This window comes from Archocentrus centrarchus, chromosome 2 (genome assembly GCF_007364275.1).
Source record: "Archocentrus centrarchus isolate MPI-CPG fArcCen1 chromosome 2, fArcCen1, whole genome shotgun sequence".
Lineage (NCBI taxonomy): Eukaryota > Metazoa > Chordata > Actinopteri > Cichliformes > Cichlidae > Archocentrus > Archocentrus centrarchus.
Window position 1 is genome coordinate 24,775,084 of NC_044347.1, and position 8,798 is coordinate 24,783,881.

An 8,798-nucleotide genomic window follows, 5' to 3' on the forward strand; every position below is an offset into this window, starting at 1 on the left:
AGCAGTATTTCCAACGTGTCCCACATACAAAAATAGTCTTTATCCCGCATTTGTTGGGCTCTGGTCACCCTAGAAAGAAGTGAAGATTGCATTGGTGCGGCACAAATGGTGCATTGAATGCTTTGTGAAGTGTGTTCTGTAGTTTATGTTGTATGTGCCAAACTTTGTCCTTCAGAAGCCTCAAACTGGTGCAGTAGGATGTGCAGTAACAGTCTGACCCTGAAGGATGAATTGGAGGTCAGCAAATGTGCGTCATATTGCAGGAATGGAGGAAGTGAGACATGGCTGCACAAAAAGACATCATTGAAGTGCAAAAACCTTTAAATTTAAATCAGGTGTGACTTGTTCTAGAACCTTATGATCACAGCTCATATGTTTCTAAGACTTATGACTATTTAGTTAGAATAACACACATCAAAGTTTTTTTTCCTTCATTGTTACACTGCTACACGGGTTTTGATTATAGTAAAATACCTTTGTAAGCACCAGGGACATCACAGCACCATGAGCTGCTATACAGCAGTCATCTTCAGCCACCACAACCAGCTGCTTCTTATACACAGATGAAAGTTTCTGTTGTGTTTTAACTGTTCTTCAGCAGACAGGTGCAGGACAAGTAAATCCTTAACCGACCAGCCAAGAATTGTAGAAACCATGACCAAAGAGAGAGAGAAATGCAGAATGTAGGCCAATAATCTCTACAAACTTCAACAAAAAATGCAATCCGGGCCCTTTGGGGGTTCCTGGATTGCATCCAAACAATTGGAGTAGCAGGAAGCGGAATGACTCTCCTAGATCAGCTCTGCATATGCTGACTATTTGAAACTTAGAGCATATTTAATTTGAGCATCCACCGCTGCAGCATTATCTATGTGACAGAAAAAAAGGAAAAGACAGATAGGCCCGCTTTCAGTGAAAGGGGGTGCTTTTTGTAGTGAATAATGTTTAAAAAAAGCAATTCATGCTTTTATTCCATTCCATCCTCACACTAATACCAGCCTAACCCCCGGTCAATACCCAACATGAGTTTGTGAATGGTTCTCACAGAGCTATGGTACTGCACTGAGCTTGATTCCCACAGAAAGACAAAATTAGCTCCATTAGCTTAGAAGGGAAAAAAATCAAAAAGTTGCCTCATTTACATGAAGATCAGGCCAGGTGAACAAATAAATTGATCCCATTAGATAGTAAAGATGTTAAGCCTTTGGCCTAATGGAAATCTTAATTATCACTAATTGCCCTGAAGGAAAGGCTGCACCGCTCATGGCAAGCAGCATTAAGAAGTAGCCGTAGAATCCAGGAGGAACACACACACACATACACACACATTTAAACACCGATACAGAGGTAGAGAGTTTGATACAGAGGCTTTTTGTTCTGACCTCCATGGGGTTAATTTGCCTCAGGCTGCAGAAGACAAGGTCACAGGTGTCCGTTGGTATCTCAGGTTCAAAGTGCGGAGCGCTGTGGAATAATTTAAAATCCCGCTGCGCTTCTTCAGTACTTCCTCGCCGTGGCATTTAGTCAGTACAGCTCCACTCGAACCCTTAACGGCGTTCATTAGAGAAAGATTGGAAAAAGCTGGATGTGTCGATCATTCCGATGGTACTAACTGTGCATTTGGATGAATTGAATGAATGAATTCTGGATGAATTCCAGGCTTAATTAATTGGCAATAACATAAACAATGTTACGAAGAGGGAGAGGAAGAATTTTTAAATGTGTAGGTAAATGCGTACTTGTTGGGTAGAAAAGACATTTTTGTCAGCAATTAGCCTGAAAAAATAATTATGAAGCAAAGTAATAAACACGTGTAGACAGAATGTTTTAGAAGAACTGAGTTTACAACAGATGATGTTTCCCTCTGGCTTTAAAATAACTGTATAAATACAGCCTGGCATCTGTCAGTCTTCTGAGGAATATTAATCTCTAACCAGCTTTAAAGGGCTGTGGCTTCCTCCACTTAAGTCTACTATTTAAAAACAGCAGCAGTGTGAAAAATCAGACGTGTGAGGGGGGTGGAGGGGATGGTTGTGTGATGACGATGACGTGCTAAACCCTGTCGACTGGAGAAATGACACCATTCAGTCAAAGGGTCTTTTAGCTTTTAAGATATAAAAGCAAGCCAGGATTTGGACATAAAATATAACAAAAGTATCATAAAGTTTGCTGTTTGGAGTGATCTTTTTTTTTTTCTTTTTAACTTGTATATAAAGAAAAGGAAAACTGGGCCTTGAGCAGAAGTAAATCAGAGTCACAGCTACAAGCATTTTATTTTTCAAACCTGGATTGTAAATCAGTGAAAACGGCCTTTCCTCGTTCACATAATACAGCATGGACTGCATTTGCAGAAGCTTCAGTGTGCTTTGCTTGCTATCTACAGGTGACCTTTATAAGTTCTTGTGTAATAATCCAGAACATTTTCTAAAAGTAGTGCAGCTCTGCAACTGCAGTACAATTAAACCTCCTTAAAGCTCACTGTAGTATTCTCCTTAGAGCAGTAATAGTGATGAATAACACAAACTTTATTTTTGGTATATCTAACACATCCGCTGAAAGCAAGCCATGATTTTCAAGTCTCTAAAAGGGTTATTGATGTGCAGCTCAAAGCGAGCATCAGAATGTTGCAGAAAGGTGAAGCAGATGGGCTACGGCAGCAGAAGACCACACAGGTGCCACTCCTGTCAGCTAAGAACAGGAAACTGAGGCAACAATTCGCACAGGCTCACCATGATTGGACAATGTGAGACTGGAGAAACTTTGCCCGAGTGTCAATTTCTGCAGTGACATTTGGATGGTAGGGTCAGAACTGTGTTGTACACAGCATGAAAGCATGGATCCACCCTGCTGGCTGAGCCTGAGGGTGGTGGTGTGCCACCAATGTTATGCTAATCTTTGCAGTCTGAAATCAAAGTTAAGCTAGTATTTGGATAGAAAATCCTGACTTACTATCAAAGCCAGGATTTTCTGTCAACATGACCAAAGTATCAAATAATTAAGTCAGGTAACCCTGTGAGCCAGGTAACTTTTTTTTTTTCTTTACTCTGAATGATGTCACTGGGCAAGGATCTTCCTAATATGGTCACTGAAGGATAGCCAATCAGAAGGTCATCTTATATGAAGGAGGAGGGATGTTTAAATAGCTTGTTTCAGACAGTGGAAGACATAAGTGTAACATGCAACAGTGAATCATCCAAAGCTACTTTAATAGACTCTCCAAGAGTAAAAATATGTCACTGGAAACGAGCATCATAGGTCACCTTTACAAGAGGTTGAAATGTGGAGAAGCAGAGAGAGGATAATATTACCTTTCAGGTATAATGTGCTGTTATTAGGATTGGAGATAATTTCTGCTTCTGCTGACGTGGAGGTGAGACTGTTATCTGTGGAGCCTTCGAGAAAGGAAATGTAGCTTCCTCACTCTAGGAAGGCTTAAACTTCAGTTGATTTCTCTTTCCTTGGTCGAGCTCAATTGGTCAATAAAATAAAATCCCTTTTGTGTTTAAAAGGTCGAGCAAAGAGAGCTCCACTGATTCAATTCCCCAGCTTTGTTGCTGAAGAATGTCTAGATTAACTTTGACGTCACATTTGACTTTCTCTGTCTTTCTCACAGCATCTCAGCCGAGGACAATCACCTCCATTTTGGGGCCAAGACTGATGTTGGGTTGTTGCCCTGCTAATAAGGTTTCTGTTGCTTCTGGGAAGGGAAATTTAACTGAGGAATCATGTTCATTAGCTCAAACAGGGAGACGAGCTGTTTGTGAAATAAATGCAGCTGATTAGACGGTGGAGAAAAATGAGTGAGAGGAAATGGGAGAAGGTGGAGGTGGTGGGGGAGATGGGGGTGCATTGGCTGTGGATGGATGAGGGGGGAGAGGGAGGAATCTGGAAAGATAACCATATCAAAACCAAATGCAAAGAGACAGAAACAGAAATAGAGAAAGACAAATAAATGGCAAGAGAACTAATGCAGCATAAAAAGCCAATTTCCTAAACCTCTGAAACCCCCTCCTGGGTGGAAACAATTACAGCGGACAGGGAGACAGTTATGATTAAACAAGCGAACGCCTTGACAGTGGAGATAAACTTTAGAGAGGATGGGCTGACACAGACTCGTGTTTGCTGCGGAGTATGATAGCTAATTCTCTGCCACTGATCAGCGCCTGCAGTAAGAGGCAACAACGTTGTAAATGACAGTTGAGATTCGGATGCACCGAAACCCAACCCCCACTCATATATACACACACACACACACACACACACACACACACACACACACACACAGCTGCAGAAGTTGAGGCTGAACTTTGCACGACTTTCTCTCTTATCACACATCGCTCTGCCAGCTTCCCAAAAAAAAAAATAAAAACGGCGTTAATTGTATTTATTTGAGTGCCGTGATAGGACGCATGGAGTGTCTTACAGAAAACTCATTTCAAGAATCTTCAAATTCAATTACACTGGATGGATTTGCTGAATAAGACAGAAAACAAGGGGCTGGCTCTGAAATTTTCAGTTGAATTAATGTTTTGAAAGTAAATAAAACTGAGATAGAGAGGAAAATGGCTAACAACAAACTGTGGTGCCAGAATCAGCGGGGAGGCCACTCTGGCATCAGCTGAAAGCTGTAGATTGTCATGAAATGAATCATGTTAATCTGTATTGCTTACTTTTTGAAAGATGCTGCTGTGAAACTGGTGGAATCAGATCATAATTGCCACAATTTTGTGTTTCAGATGTTGCAAATCTACTTCCACCAGAATTAGTCGTGCACTGTTTTCAGTCCAGCCGGTTCCACGTAACCCAGAACGCTCTTTATTCACAGTAAGCTCGCACATCTTTTACAACTCTTCTTCTGTCTCACTGCTGTGAATAGGAATCCTCTTATTTTATATGCCTGCAGTGCTAGTGTACAGTTACTAAAGATGTATAAGATGATTTTAAAATGATATACTCTCAGGGGTGGCAACAAGAAGTGGGCAGGTATGGGCCACATCTTACTAATGGTTGCCACCATTAGTAACCATTAGTTGACTACCATACATAACCAGCAGTGAAGTATGTTATGAGTTATGCATAGACAGGTTGTACCACACTGCAGATCATGTTACAGTCCCATGACTGCATGCAGTCCTGTGACCACCTCTATAAAAGCATAAGTTTTGGTAGCTTGCAGGTCTGGGGCAGTCAGGTATGTGTTAACACAATGCCACAATCTCCCCAGGAATGGACATCCCAGAAGATTCACCCCAAGATCAAACCATGCAATGCTCAGAGACGCTGCAAAAATGCAAGAGCTACATCTCAGTTTTTCCAGACCTCGGTTAGCAGGTTAAATGCTAAAGATCAGTACAGTGAATAAAAGACGGAACAAGTACCGCTTGCATGGAAGGGTGTCCTTGAAGGAAACCTTGTCTCTCTAACTGGAACATGGCAGCATGGTTTAAGTTTACAAAGTTGCACTTCAGGAAAAATGTCCTTTAGACAGACAAGATCAAAGTGGAGGTGTCGGGCCATAATGCACAGTGCCATGTTTGGTGAAAACCAAACAGCATATCAGGACAAACACCTCATACCAACTGTCACCTGTGGTGATGTTTTGGGGTTGTGTTGCAGCCACAGGACCGGGGCACCTCAAAGTTGTTGAGTCAATCATTAACTCTACTGTATACCAAAGTATTCTAGAGTCAAACATTAGACCATGTGTCCAACAGCTAAATCTTGGCCGTGCTTGGGACCACAACATGACAGTGATCCCAAGCACACCAACAAATCTATGACAGAATGGCTGAAAAAGAAAAGAATCACAGTGCTGCAATGGTGCAGTCAGTCCAGACCTCAACATGGCTGAAATGCTTTGGCGGGACCTTAATAGAGCTGTGCATAAATAAATGCCTGCAAACCTCAATGAACTGAAGCAACATTGGAAAGAAGAGTGGACCAAAATTCCCTCACAATGATGTGAGAGACTGATAAATTCATACAGAAAATGATTATTTGACATTATTGCTGCTAAAGGTGGTATTTAAGCTACTGAATCGTGGGTTGTACTTAGTTTTTTTACAGGAGTGTGAGGTGCTTAATGATGAGACCCTAAAATTCAGCCCAACCCTTAGCAGAACTGTAGAGTTTGATCATGTTTACCCATTCATCTGTTTACCCAGAGCAGATATATTGATTAAGGGTCCAGTGAGTTTTAACATATTTTAAAAGATAGCTGTATTTTCAAGAATCATAATTCATCTTTTTTGGGGTGGGGCAAATGCTAACATCAGGCTACATCAAACACGCATAAACAGAAGACTGTGTGAACAAGGTCGTTCATATTTTCCTAAGTGCATGCAGTCTAAGCCAACCCTATTAGTTACACCGCATGCTGTAGAATTTATCATGTAAGAAAGATTGCAGTGCAACTAGTACAATATGAGATCTATGGTGCTGTATTTTAAGGCAAATCATTTTCAACACCGTATGTAGCCTAAGGCCAGGTAGTGACACCAGTTGCTATGATACAGTTCTTCTGTTTTCTTCAAAGCAGGTCTTGCTCTCTCTGATCTTTGGTCCCTTGCACTCTATAGATAGATTCCAGCGTCTCGCTTGGTCCTGTTCCAAATACTCATCCCGTTCCCCGTGTGGCCTATTCGCCCTCCTCGTTTACAGATGTAAAATGACAAGATAAGTGTGGAGGATGGCAAAGCTGATGAGAGCAGATGCTGGCATTTAAATGGTAGTTTATGAGGAACAACTGAAGAGAGAGAGGGAAGGGGAGGGCCCAACCATTTCTGGAGCAGGATGGCAGCCTTTGGCTCTAAACTCATTACCGCTCAAATCAAAAGATTGTGTGGAAGGAGCACGGCGCTGCCACTGAACTCCGCGACCACGTCCCCTTTGTAGAACAGAACTTTTCTTTCCACCTCGTCATTTGCTCCCCCCCAACAGCCGCCGCCGTCCTCCCCTTCCTTCCCTCATGTGAAGATGACAGGCAGCAAGACTTCACACGGCCGATGCAAACTGGGTCAATAACAAACTGAGACTGAGAAGAGCAAGAGGAGGAGGGGAGTGGGTTCATTCCCACTCTTTTGAGACGTGAAAAATCAAACGTAACAAAAGGATGATCTATCATATGTCATTTTGTTTTAATTGCTGCTCCCTGTCTCTTGTAATGTGTGGGTGGACACACATTAGTGCAGTGCTGAAAATATGCTCCTTAGCTCCTGCAGATGAAACCGTCATGCCACGGCTCCCTCTGCTGTCGGCTCAGGCAGCGTCACTTCACACTGTCAGGCAATGAACAGAATTGCCATTTGTGTTTGGATAAATAAGGATAAGCTTAGCCGCTGAACAGCAGTCTACAGCAGAGTAGGTGGGCTCCTACAACATTTCAGCACCATTAAAGAGAAGCATGCAAAAAAAAAATAAGGTACAGGTTTGGTTTTAAAGGTGAGAAGGGGGAATCCAATATCATATTTAATTTATTTAGCATGTATTGCATACATTAGTGTTTTCCAATCAGGGTTTCACAGAGACAGCTTTGTCTGGTATGTAGGGTTAGGCCAGTCTTCATTTTCTAGTTAAATGCAATTTAAACTTTTTATTCAAAGCCAAAAAAAGTAGCCATCTTACTCCCAGGCTAGCTGAGGACTAATGTGTTCAAACCGAACACACTGCAAAGTATTTGCACATGATCGCATACAAAGTGCATGCAAAGACGCAAACTGATGCAAATTTACTCTGAAGCTGTGTCTGCATGAACTCTCCCAGAGTGTGTAGATTTTCCTGACTGCACTGACAGTCTAGCTCTGACTTGCTCACTCTTGCCATCTGTGGGGAGCTCCAGCTTTTTTAGGTAAACCAAAATTACTGGTGAAACAACTGTAACACAAGGATTTATTTTACCACTGGTACCTGCTTTGACTAGTAGCGATCAACAAGAAAGAAGAGAGAAAAAAACATGGCTTATAATTTCTGTCTTATCTTTTTTATGAAGCCCGTGTTGCAGGGTTAATTGAAACTTGTCTGTAGCTTCCATAAAAGTTGCAGCATCAGCCAGTCAGGTACTGACATATTAGCATACCAAAGCCACTATCCTAAAGGTTTTTCTCTCATCTTTAAAAAAATCATTATTTAGCCATAATTCCTGCTTAAGCTAGTAAGAGGTTGGTTAAGTTGTTGTCTAATGAATGACATTAGACAACACCTGACAACACCTAATAAATGATTAGTCCTCTCTTGCTAGTTAGCATGCTAACTAGCAAGAGAGGACTAATCGTTTAGCTCAAACTATTAGCTAAACATTTAAAACATTTGGCTAAAAAATGATCCTTTCAGTTCTGAGTTAAAACAGATAAAAACTTGAAATTAGTGGCACTGTAGTATAAAAGCTTTGTCTATAACTATGATAATTTAAAAAGAGAAATATTGGGATCATGTTTAGAAATAACACATTTGATAATGTGCCAGTAACTGTAGACTTCACACTCCAACATAGCTGGTTATATTACACCACAACACTGGTTACCACTTGCCATAAAAAAAAAAAAAATTATATTAATATAATAATAACTAGCTAGCATGGACTATATGTGAAAGATATACGTAGCTTCCAGGTCTAAAACGTGACATCATTGTGGATCTGTGGTTGAATCTCCTGGTTGCAAAAGAAGCCAGGTTATATAAAAGTCAATGAATAATCCTCGAGTCTTTTCTTCAGCTCCCTCTCTGTGAACATAACGATCGCTTTGCAAATGCTGAGCCTTATTAGGGTCAAAAAGGACGATAAAGCCAGGTGTGCATTAGGA